The sequence below is a fragment of the Fringilla coelebs genome, assembly GCF_963513975.1.
Source record: "Fringilla coelebs genome assembly, chromosome: 4".
Classification (NCBI taxonomy): Eukaryota; Metazoa; Chordata; class Aves; order Passeriformes; family Fringillidae; genus Fringilla; species Fringilla coelebs.
In genome coordinates this window covers 14110924-14124231 of record NC_140032.1, presented here as the reverse complement: position 1 = coordinate 14124231, position 13308 = coordinate 14110924, and positions in this window count along the sequence as shown.

The following is a 13308-nucleotide window of genomic DNA, read 5'->3' as shown; positions in this document are numbered from 1 at the left end:
GAGAGTAGTTTCATTATTATTTATTATTATGTATTATTGAAGCTTGATGGAAATCTTCATCTGCTTTAGAGTCTACCCTCAGTGCCTGAGATTTCATCTGAAATTGAAACACTGCCAATTTCAAACAAATATTGGAGCCCTATGTGCAATGGAGGACTTTTAACACAGCTCCATGTATCACAAGCCACATCTTTATCAAGCACATACTGCAGTTCTTTTTTAGCAAAAATGACAGAGGTCCCCAATTGCACAGATAGATTTGTCTTGCTGACAACATCAGCTGGGGATTCTCCTCCTCTTTTTAAATTCATAATGCTGCAGAAGGTTGGTTGTTGCAGATTTAACTATTTGTAGGAGCAATGAAGAATAAAAATATATGTACCTTCACTCTACCCAGATCTCCTTAAGTCCTTGATCTCTTTTATTACTTTTTCTTCTTTTTTGAGAAGAAGTTCTGGCAAAGCACGTATTCTGTTTGTTTTGATGAAACTGAAAAAAAGGCATTTTTCTTCCCAAATATTCTTACTGCTAATGAACAGTTATAGCTATTGGGTGCTACAGCAAGGGCACTGCTGTGATGAAGCTGGAGCCTGCAAGCAGGTCACAGGAGAGACTGAATAGAGCCAAGGATCCCCCCAGCACTGCTAGGATGCAGTATGACAGCAAAGAGATGGCAAGGGCTGGTGTTGGATTCCATGATAACTACTATTCTCTTTTTATATCATGGATGTTCTAAAAATTTACCATCACTAAGCCTTCTCTTTAGGGTACCAAAATCTTGACCCCTCCTGGTCCCTCTGAAGCCCTATGGCCTTTTAGTCAGCTAGCAGTGATTTTTCAGTGCATCTATGTAGCCTCCAGCCCTGCCTGAAGCCACAGTAGACAATTCCATTGACATTGTTTCTTGCCAGGGTAAATTTTTCTGTCTGTGTTTTTAAAGGGAGTTTTCAATTCTGGTATATCCTATTCTGAATAATACAGAATATGGGAGGCTGCTCCTTGATGCTCAGTTAGCCTGCTAATGAGCTGAAAAATGGTTGCATATGGATAAAAATTTTTTGCACAAAAAAGTCCTCTTTTATCTTTCCTATGAAATTATATTTAAGAAACTGAGAAGATTAAGATTTCCGTTTCCATCAGAGTATAAAAGCTTTTCACAATCAGAATCCCCTACTTCCAGCCAGGACAATATTAGTCCCTAAAAAACTGTCTTATAATTTTGTACTATATTCTAGGAATGTTTCAGGAGAGTATTCACACCAGTCTGGAATGCCTTTCAACACTGAACATGTAATATCTCTCTTAAATATTCTTCTGCCATGTGAGAAAAGATTGCCTGTTTCCAAGGTACATTTCAGAATAGGAATACTGGCTGATCTTGGAGATACTTCCCCTGCCTCCCTGTCAGATGGTGTGACTGACTACAAGGGTCTTCTGCTCACCCAGGAAGCCAACAAGGAGGGGGATCCTCTGTGACATAAAACTGCTGCATCATAAATAGCTGGAAGCGCTTACTTTTAGGAAAACTCTGCAGTGCAGTTTGACTTGGTGGGTTTGCACGAGCTATTTGTCCACTGACTTCCCAGTCAAGTCCAAAGACCTTGGCCAAAGCTTTGTGGTGTCCTGTAGATTCCTTAATTCTCTCACAAAAGTAAAGATGGTGCGCACACACACACAGTCCTCTCATTCTTGGCCTCCATGAGTGCTGCACCAGCTTTTACAGAGGTGAAAGGTCTGGGACCCCATCAAAATCTTTTTAAGAGCTTGAGAAGACCTTGGTTACCCAGCCACAGACTTTGGATCAGGCCCCCACATTACAGTGTGTGTCTCTAACAATGAGCACCAGTTAATGCTGTTTTCAAGGGCAAGCTTGAAACAGGTCATTAATGCACTGACTGATGGAAGTGAATTTCTTTGGAAAGAGAGGACTGAGATTATTATGGCAGGTCACAGAAAGATCAAGAAGCAAAGTTCCCGGTAAGAATCCCTTTACTCGAAAGAGAAAAGAGACAGGAGAAAATAAACATTGCCTGTTAATATTTTAGAGTTATTTATTTTGACAGAAAAATGTGGTACATATCTGAAAGAATTTTAAAAACTGTATGATAAAATAGTAGAAAGGTATGGAAATTTCTATCAGTTACTTCTTTTTCTTCCACGTCATTTACTAAGATGCATGATTATTGTGAAGAAATCTTGATAGTCTGGATGTATTGGGTAAGGTAATATTCATTATGCAGTAATACTTGTATGCAAATGTTCAATGAAAAAATACATTTGAGTCATTTCCTCCAGAGGAAACTTTAATGATACAATATTTTGCTTTATGCAAATTTCCTACCACAGGAGATAGGGCCCTTAAAACTGGTTTGGGGTTTTTTTGCCTAGTGCAGGTGAGTGAATGACAGATTTCATTTTTGGTTTAGTGATAATCCTAAATTGCTGTCATTTATAGCACATGACATTTGCTGAAGAGAAAAAGTATATGATTTAAATATTCCTGATTGGGCTGAAGTTATTCTTTATATTATAATATTCCTGCAATCTGGAAGATGCACAAAGGCTTAGCTGATACTAGCAGTAATTTCAAGTGAATTCTAATTAGATATGCTTATTGCAGATCAAAGACACTGCTTAATAGCATCACACTGTTATGGTTGAGAAAACAGAGAACTTTTTCAGAGAGCTTAAAGATTTTTGTTTTCAGCCCTCTGAATTTCAGTGACTTTCCCAGCCAGGGTCCTTCATTTCCAAAGTCAAATATGCAAGGAAAACTTGAATAAATTGAACTCCAAAGTGTTTTCAGTCAGCTGCCTACAATTCTCTTATGCAACAAATAACACATTTTAGAAATAACCCCTAGCCTGTACATGGAACCAAGACAGATTATTTAATTTATAATTTGTTCCTGAAATGGGCCAATCAAACTTAGTTTTCTTACAAAACTTATTGCCAGGAAGTTCAAAATGTAAGTATGCTTCCTTATCTGTTTATTAAGGAGTTGAAAAAAACCCCAATTCTTTATAAGGCATTGCTAGTGAAAAGTAGAAGTCAGCAAAGCAGGATATGAAAGGCAAATAAACCCAGGGCTCTTTCCTGATGATGTATTTTGTGACATACATGAAAAAGTAAACTGTTTTTCCTTTTTGTAAAGTAAATCTAATATGTAGTGATTATATTCAAGCAATACATTTTCTATTTGAAAATATTTTATAAAAATCATAATCAAAACCATGAGCTAACTCCAAAATTAAATCTATGTTTTATTCCCTATTTCATCTTGTAGGCATCCTTCTTGTTGCTGCTCACATTTTAATGATCAGGTACTACATATTACCTTTGATTCAATGAGAATTGTTTTCAGCACTACCATTGATTTCACATACTTCAAACCAAAATAATTATATATTGAAAAGTGTAGTTAAAATGTGCTGAAGTTTAGTTACATTTCTTACAAACAATAATGCACTGTGGAGGCATTAAAGAAATTTCATGGCTGTTAAAGCTGACTAGGTTATTTTGGATGAAATTCATTTGACTAACATGTTTTTGCTAAGCCTGACTCTGGAAAGCTTCCAGCCAGCTAAGCACTAAGGCAGAAAAGAATAAGCCAGGGACAGCACCCTGTGTATTAGCTCTGTTCTGGACAAAGAAAAGGTTTAAGTCCTTCACATGCATGACCACCAGTGACAGAATAGGAATGCTTCCAGTGAAACAACTGCAACATTCTTGTTTTGAAGAAGAATTTTGCTTTGAAAACTTTCATGCGGTTCTATTCTTTTTTTTAAGTGTAAACTTTTTTCAAATGCCAAAGCCTGCATGCATTCTTGCTGGTGTGTCCTTGGCCAGGGTCAATCCATATAAGTTGTCTATGGACCTTAGGTTTTATTTTGGGGTATTTGTGATCAGTTAACTTGAACAAGAACATTCTGTATAGGGAATGAATTAGTTCTCTCTCACACAGCTCTGCACCTTGTATATTGGCACACACTGAAATGAGGAACCCTCACACCAGACATCTCAACTCACTTCTGCTTTAGTGAAAATATTTTTAGAGTATTGCTCTTTGGTTCAACACAAAGTAAGAGCACAGATCTTAAATACCTGCTGTTGCTGCCGAGATCTGTTGTCCAATTTTTCATTGTGGATGTCATGACTACTTGGAAGTGTTTGGGAAAATCAAAAATGAACAGCACAGTTGGCTTCTTATACATTCACTTATCCAAAGTGCTGGTGGCAGAACTCCCCCCAGCCAGCTCTCTCATAAACCAGCTCTACTGGCATGAGCTGAATGTGGAATCACTTATGGGCAGAAATGTCCTTACAGGCCTGTCTGGCATGCAGAGGCCACTTGGATCTCCACCACGACTAACACTTCTGAGAAAACAGGCTCTCTTCCCTGCTATCCTGTGGGCATCATGAGTGGTGGCACAATTAAACTATTCATTCATCCAGGCAATAACTCAATAAAAAGTCATTTATTAATAGTGCATATATTTGTAAGAATATCTTTGCATGCCTCTGTATCTTTGCTTAAAGACCCTTGTGGTTCTTAAATATAGAAAAGTTACCCGTGTTTGTCTGAAAAAGACAATCCATTTGGTTTTGGGAAGATTTTCCCTTGCTCCAATTGCTAAGCCTTTCTAAAAATAGTCATTCTGATTTCACTAAAACTACTCATTGAATTATGAATGTCTCAGCTCAACCACATGTTTTACAAGAAAGTGCTTAAAGATCAGGATGTTCCAAAGATGATTAATGTGGTGAAGGGTTTTCTTCCTTTTTTCCTACTGGAGTTCTAACACAAACTCTGGTACACAGAAAATTTGACTTGTGTTTTTATGGCAGTGAGTGATACTCAAGTACTCCTGGTTTTGAGCATCCGTCTGCATAATTGATGAGCTTGATTTGCTCAGGACAGGATGGGAGCAGAGGACCTAGCTGTGAAAGTTATACAGTATCTGCTCAGTTTTTTCCTGTTTTACATTTGTCCCGCTTTGTTATGAGACTGTTTGGTGTGATTTTTGTTTTTTTTTATTGTTCCCCAGAGACCAGCTGCAAGATAAAAAGAGCTGCAGCATGCCCAGCTACTGTGCAGCCAACAAAAGCTGCAAGAAGCTAACTTAGCATCTTCAAAGATTTAACCTTGCCAAAGACTGGCCCTTAAAATTGAGCATTTTGGATGTGTGTAGCATTCTTATTTTACACTGAATAAACTGTATGAGAAAAGTAATGTCTTTCCCCTTTCCAATCCTCTCTCTTCCTATCACCCATCCAATTCTGGCCTCCACAAGCAATTTTAAGGTCATCTGCAGGAGGCTTTCCTTTCTCTACAGAATAGTTCATCTTACTGTTTCCCAGATATTAGTGTTTCCTGCTTGGACTAATTGCTTTTATTTTACTTTTCAAGGTCTATTTTTTCAAAGACGTGTGTGATTTGAACTATTCTTCATTTCTTAAGCTAGGAAACATAGCGAATAAGAAATTCTTTTATAATCCAAGCCTGGCATTCCTTCAGTTCTTCCACAGCTCCCAAACATACTGCTCACCTTCTGTTCACCATTTACTGTCTTCATATTTTACCATTGTTTGCATATCTTACTCCAAAAATATTTTTATGTAAATAAGCTGTGAGTCTTTACAGCTTTCTGGTGTACAGCTCGGAGCTGAACTCTCAGGTGCCTCTGTTGATAGCTCTTTCCCGGACAGCATGCAAGTGCCAGTCTTGCAACCAAAGGCAAGGCATTGGGTTCACTTCACAGGTATGGAGGATCATGTGTCTTGTTCATAAAGAGATTGCAATCAAGGTTTGAAATTCCCTAGCTCAGCATTTCTGGGGGTTCACACTTTCAGAGGCGATTACATTTCCTACCAGTGAAGGACTTTCTAACATTATTTCTGCAGACCTTGATAGATTTAGCTCTGAAATGAGGCATGCTACTGCTCTAATATTATGCTTTTTGAGTAGACTGTGAATGTGTTCTGCAGACAGCTCACCACATCTCAGAAGCACTATAACTTCCTACTACAGAAAGCAAACTGTACCAAGCAGATCTCCTCTTTTAAAGGTTTCACGTTTAGTGTGGGGCTAAAATACATGTTGGAACGGGACTGAGATGAGAAAATTTTAATTCTATGTGAAATTTTTCAGGAGGCATTTGTCAATGTCTGTGCTCCAGGCAACTTGTGTAGTGAAAGCTAAACTTGTAGAGGTCTTGATTATTACTTACACATCTGCAGTGCACATACAGCAGTGGAAACGGCACATACACATACACAAAAAAACCTGCAAAAACTCAAACTCAACAAAAACCACAAGTTTTCTCACTGTCTAAGAAGGGCACAGCTGTGTCCAGTAAGAAGAGTGCTACAAAAGAGTGGGTTAGCTGGTTGAGAGGAGAGATGGGGTTTGTTGGTTGTGCTCTGAAGAGGGATGGAGTTTTTGGTTGTGAAGAAGGAGGAGTCAGTGTTGTGAGGAGTTGCCCAAAACAAATCACCAAGAAGGTATGGAACTCTTGCAATAAGATGACAACATATGGATTCCCCCAAGGTAAAAGTAAAGAATAATTTTGTTATAATTTTTTTTAAAGTAATTGAGATTATTTTCAAGTCTTTTCTACTGACCTTGAGCACTGTCCCCTGACTGAAGTCAAGATAAAATAGGTAAGAATTGCATTGACCTTACTGGAATGTAATGGTTGTTGTGTGAGCTGTCACATTTCATGATACAATAAGCAAAATATGGGCATGTCTGAAAACAGAATTCATTAGTTAGAAAGGGATTAAAACCTTTTTGTTAAAAGCCACATTTGCTGTATGTCAGCAAGGACTTGCTGCTGCCATGCAAATTAAATTCCAATCGAAACCCAAAATTACTTTGTTAGCCCTGATTGGACCTGGAACCATGGTAACCATCAATAACTGCTCTTTGGCAAGAGTTTAACTCTTCCCTCTCTTGGATGTCATGGTTACAGGAAACTCCAGGCCAAGATAAATTCTCATATCAGTAAGTGCTCATTCATCATATTAATTTCTCTGGGCAATTTTCTTCTGGTGGCTATTTAGATTGTCCCATCTTTGACACATATTCTACATTATAGAGGGATAGGAATGGTAATTTCAGTGCTGCATGAGACATACAGATATGAACGAAGTGACCATCGAGTTCTATGTCTGAAAAAATGAAGGAATTAATTGATAAATGGTTCAGAAAACAACTGATGCTATCTAATAATGCTGATGATGGAAGCAGTGTGGTCAATTTCTTTCATGAATGAAACTCAGTCATACTTCTGGCTTGTTAAATCACAGTGTGGTTTTGTGCTCTTTTGGCTGTAAATTAATTGGATCTGACCTACAAGGGTGTTTGTTTCAGCTTGTATCCAAAGAATTACAGTCAATCTCGTTGTTTTCTTAGCTAAAACCCTAATTAATGTTAAATTCCCTCAAACTACTCAGACAAATATTGTTATTCCAGAATTTGCCATCAAATGAACTAGATTTAAGCTTTTTATAATTTCAAGTAGTTTTCAAAATTTCATCATATACAAAAAATAGGTAATGACATTGAGAATATTTCTCATATTATTATTGTGAATACTTGAATTATTTATCTAAGAATAACATTTACTCTTTGAGTATTTCTATCTATTATCTGATACCACAAATTTTCCCATAGGAAATGCAATACATTTTAACTTTTATTTTTCATAGGCTTTCTAGATTTTTTTAATGTATTCCCTTGACAAAATATTTTTCTCTTCAATATGTCTTAAAACTTGCATTGGTCTCTTAAAAAAACCCTAAGAAGACACCAAAGGATGAACTTAAACCACACAAAAATGTTTTGGAAATTGTCATTACTGTAACTGTGAAAATAAGGAAAGTATACATTGGATAAAACCAAGGGAAAGTGAGTTTAAATTTCTTATATATTCCACATAATATGCGTTAGTTTAATTGTACTATTTGCTTTGTGAAACCAGGAAAAGTAAAAAGACTAATCCTTTTTCATTTTATCTGAAACATTCCAATCCATTTTTAGTGCAGAGCACACTTTGAACTTTGAGATATTATTCACTTTATTTCTCCCTTCTCTAGTCTAGTAAACCTCAGAGAAATAAATGTGAAAGGAAGAAGTTTTTAAGTAAATATGATCCTTAAAAAAAAAAAAGAAGGGAAAGGACCATCCTCTGAAAATGTTAAAATAAAGCATTTTAACAGTTTTCTATTTTTTTTTTTTGCCTGAAGAATGTTAGTCTTCCCAAAAGGCCAGTTTTTGGTAAATTATCTCCTCATAAAAAAATATTAGCAAGCGTTCATGAAAATAGAAAACATTGTAAAACCACATAAAATATGCGACCTTTGTAATAAGGGGCAAACCAAAATGAAGCGTCCTTTCTGTAACCGAGGCAGCTGAGGTCCTCCTTCCTGTGGAGGCAGTGGAGAGCAGAGAAGAGACAAAGAGCATGCGCTGTCTGAGTTTGCCTTTTCCACTCCATCCGGGGAAGGGAGGGAGCACAGGCGGGATGCCATCAAGAGCAGGGACATGGACCAAAGATTGCCCAATTGATCTCCATTGAAATCACAAGATTCTGTTTGAAAAGGCAAACGGAATCTTGCAACTCAGAAAAGAAAGGCTTACAAATGCTCTGGAAAGGAGATAGGATCAAATGAAATGACACTGAAAAAAAACCCCCAAAAACCAGAAAATTGGGACATCGAGAGACAACTAGACAATGTTCCGGCAGGAATGGAGGTACAGTACATCAGATGCAATCATGCCAAAATAAAGCTAAGAGTTTCTGCAAAATTAGGGGAACAAATGATGGGGAATAACACAGAACAAGGAGAAAAAGATATGAGAGAGATGGCATGGACACTGGGAAAAAAAAAAAAAGGAAAACTGGGAATTTTAGTGACTGCAATGAAATGGACCTGGATTACATGCGGTGCAGAGCAAAGGGCCAAAACATGCCAAAACTAAATTTGCAGTTTTTGCAAAATCAGGGCAAAAAATCAGGGAGGATAAGATAGAACATGGAGAGGAAGAGGTAAAACACATAGAATGGATTGGAATGGATACCGACAAAAAAAAGAAAAAAAAAACGTTAATTTGGAAATTTAGTGACTGCGAGAGAATGGACCTCGATTACATGCGGTGCAGTGCAAAGGGCCAAAACCTGCCAAGATAAAGCTCAGAGTTTCTGAAAAATCAGGGGAAAAAATCAAGGAGGATAAGACAAAACATAGAGGGGAAGATATGAGAGACATGGCATGGATACTAAAGAAAAAATAAAAAAATTGTTGCCCAAGTGAAATCATGAAATCCATCAAAAGGCATGGGATGCCATCAAGTGCAGAGACGTGCAGCAAAGGTTGCCCAATTGCTCCCCATTGAAATCGCAAGAATCCCTTTCCCTTCCAAAAACAAAATGAAATCTTAAGATTTCAATGGGGACCAATTGGGCAATCTTTGCTCCATGTCCCTGCACTTGATGGCATCCCATGCTTTTGGATGGCTTTTGCTTTGGCCACAAATTTTTTGGTTTTTTTTCACCATCCATGCCATGTCTCCCATATCTTCCCTTGAAAGTTCTCTCTTCCTCCTTGATTGTTTGCCCTGCTTTTGCAGGATCTGTGTGCTTAGTTTTAGCAGCTTTTCAGGCTTTGCATTGCACTCCATGTAATCCTGGGACATTTTCTTGTACTCACTAAATTTCCCAATTTTTTTTTTTCCTTCAATTGCATTTCTTTTGATGCTATCTCCATTCCAGAGCATTTGTAAGTCCTCCTTTTCTGTTTGCAGGATTTCAATGGGGATGAATTTTGGCAACCTTTGGTTCATGGCCCTGCACTTGATGGCATCCCTTCCCATTTGACGGCTTTCAGTTAAAAAACTTTTTTTTTTTTCTTCTTGGTCTCCAGCATCCATACAACGTCTCTCCTATCTTGCCCTTAATGTTGTGACCTCCTCTGAGCCTTTTTCCCCTGTTTTGCAACATCTCTGACTATAGTTTTGGCATGTTTTCACCCTTTGCACTGCACCTGATTGGCTCCCAGACAATTTTCTGCAAGTCACTTAATGTCCGAATTTTCGGGCTTTTTTCACTCGCATTTCATTTGCTCCTATTTCCTTTGCATAATGTTTGTAAGCCTTTCTTTTCGGGCTCGCAAGATTCCATTTCCCTTCCCGAAAGGAAATGCGATTTCAATGGAGACCAATTCAGGAATCTTTGGTCCATGTCCCTGCACCTGATGGCATCCCATGCCTTTGGATGGCTTTCGCTTTGGCCACCAATTTTTTTCATTTTTTCGGATGTTTTTCACTATCCCTGCCATGTCTGTCATATCTTCCCCTGAAAGTTGTGTCTTCTTCCATGTTTTTTTCTCCGGATTTTGCAGCATCAGTGAGCTTCGTTTTGGCATCTTTTGGCCCTTTGCACTGCACGGCATGCCATCCTGGTCCTTTTGGTCGCAGTCACAAAATTTGCAAATTTTCCATTTCTTTTTTGTGAGTTGCATTTTCTTGCGTGATTGCTCGATTCCAGAGCATTTGTAAGTCCTTCTTTTTGTTTCCAGGCTTTCAATGGGGTCCAATTTTAGCATGCCGTGCTCGATTTCCCTGCACTTGATGGCATCCCATGCCTTTGCATGGCTTTAACTTAAACAACGAATTTTTTTTTTCTTTTTTCCACTCTCCATGGCATGTCTCTCATATCTTCCCCTCAAAGTTGTGTCTTCCTCCTTGACATTTTCCCTGATTTTGCAGCATCAGTGAGCTTAGTTTTGGCATCTTTTGGCCCTTTGCACTGCACGGCATGTCATCCTGGTCCTTTTGGTCACAGTCACAAAATTTGCAAATTTTCCTTTTTTTTTTTTTGAGTTGCATTTTCTTGCGTGATTGCTCGATTCCAGAGCATTTGTAAGTCCTTCTTTTTTGTTTCCAGGCTTTCAATGGGGTCCAATTATAGCATGCCGTGCTCTATGTCCCTGCACTTGATGGCATCCCATGCCTTTGCATGGCTTTCACTTAAACAACGAATTTTTTTCTTTTTTTCATTTTCACTCTCCATGGCATGTCTCTCATATCTTCCCCTCAAAGTTGTGTCTTCCTCCTTGACATTTTCCCTGATTTTGCAGCATCTGTGAGCTTAGTTTTGGCATCTTTTGGCCCTTTGCACTGCACGGCGTGCCATCCTGGTCCTTTTGGTCGCAGTCACAAAATTTGCAAATTTTCCATTTTTTTTTTGTGAGTTGCATTTTCTTGCGTGATTGCTCGATTCCAGAGCATTTGTAAGTCCTTCTTTTTTGTTTCCAGGCTTTCAATGGGGTCCAATTATAGCATGCCGTGCTCTATGTCCCTGCACTTGATGGCATCCATGCTTTTGTATGGCTTTCACTTAAACAACGAATTTTTTTTAATTTTTTTTTTTCACTCTCCATGGCATGTCTCTCATATCTTCCCCTCAAAGTTGTGTCTTCCTCCTTGACATTTTCCCTGATTTTGCAGCATCAGTGAGCTTAGTTTTGGCATCTTTTGGCCCTTTGCACTGCACGGCATGTCATCCTGGTCCTTTATGTCGCAGTCACAAAATTTGCAAATTTTCCTTTTTTTTTTTTGTGAGTTGCATTTTCTTGAGTGATTGCTCGATTCCAGAGCATTTGTAAGTCCTTCTTTTTTGTTTCCAGGCTTTCAATTGGGTCCAATTTTAGCATGCCGTGCTCTATGTCCCTGCACTTGATGGCATGCCATGCCTTTGCATGGCTTTCACTTAAACAACGAACTTTTTTTTATTTTTTTTTTCACTCTCCATGGCATGTCTTTCATATCTTCCCCTCAAAGTTGTGTCTTCTTCCATGTTTGTTTCTCCTGATTTTGCAGCATCAGTGAGCTTCGTTTTGGCATCTTTTGGCCCTTTGCACTGCACGGCATGTCATCCTGGTCCTTTTGGTCGCAGTCACAAAATTTGCAAATTTTCCATTTTTTTTTTTTGAGTTGCATTTTCTTGCGTGATTGCTCGATTCCAGAGCATTTGTAAGTCCTTCTTTTTTGTTTCCAGGCTTTCAATGGGGTCCAGTTTTAGCATGCCGTGCTCTATGTCCCTGCACTTGATGGCATCCCATGCCTTTGCATGGCTTTCACTTAAACAACGAATTTTTTTTCTTTTTTTTTTTTTTTCACTCTCCATGGCATGTCTCTCATATCTTCCCCTCAAAGTTGTGTCTTCCTCCTTGACATTTTAACTGATTTTGCAGCATCAGTGAGCTTAGTTTTGGCATCTTTTGGCCCTTTGCACTGCACGGCATGCCATCCTGGTCCTTTTGGTCGCAGTCACAAAATTTGCAAATTTTCAGGTTTTTTGTTTGTGAGTTGCATTTTCTTGCGTGATTGCTCTATTCCAGAGCATTTGTAAGTCCTTCTTTTTTGTTTCCAGGATTTCAATGGGGTCCAATTTTAGCATGCCGTGCTCTATGTCCCTGCACTTGATGGCATCCATGCTTTTGTATGGCTTTCTCTTAAACAACGAAATTTTTTTTTTTTTTTTTCACTCTCCATGGCATGTCTCTCATATCTTCCCCTCAAAGTTGTGTCTTCCTCCTTAACATTTTCCCTGATTTTGCAGCATCTGTGATCTCAGCTTTGCATGGTTTGGTCCTTTGTGCTGCCCCTCATTTCCTGCCAGAGCATTTTCTGCTACTCACTAAATGTCCCAATTGTTGGATTTTGGGGTTTTTTTTCGGTTGCACTTCATTTGATCCTATCTCCTTTGCAGAGTGTTTGTGAGCCTTTCTTTTGAGGTTCGCAAGATTCCGTTTCCCTTCCCGAAAGGAAATTTCATTTCCTTTCGGGAAGGGAAACGGAATCTTGCGATTTCAATGGAGACCAATTCAGGAATCTTTGGTCCATGTCCCTGCACCTGATGGCATCCCATGCCTTTGGATGGCTTTCGCTTTGGCCACCAATTTTTTTCATTTTTTCGGATGTTTTTCACTATCCCTGCCATGTCTGTCATATCTTCCCCTGAAAGTTGTGTCTTCTTCCATGTTTTTTTCTCCTGATTTTGCAGCATCAGTGAGCTTAGTTTTGGCATCTTTTGGCCCTTTGCACTGCACGGCATGTCATCCTGGTCCTTTTGGTCGCAGTCACAAAATTTGCAAATTTTCCATTTTTTTTTTTTGAGTTGCATTTTCTTGCGTGATTGCTCGATTCCAGAGCATTTGTAAGTCCTTCTTTTTTGTTTCCAGGCTTTCAATGGGGTCCAATTTTAGCATGCCGTGCTCTATGTCCCTGCACTTGATGGCATC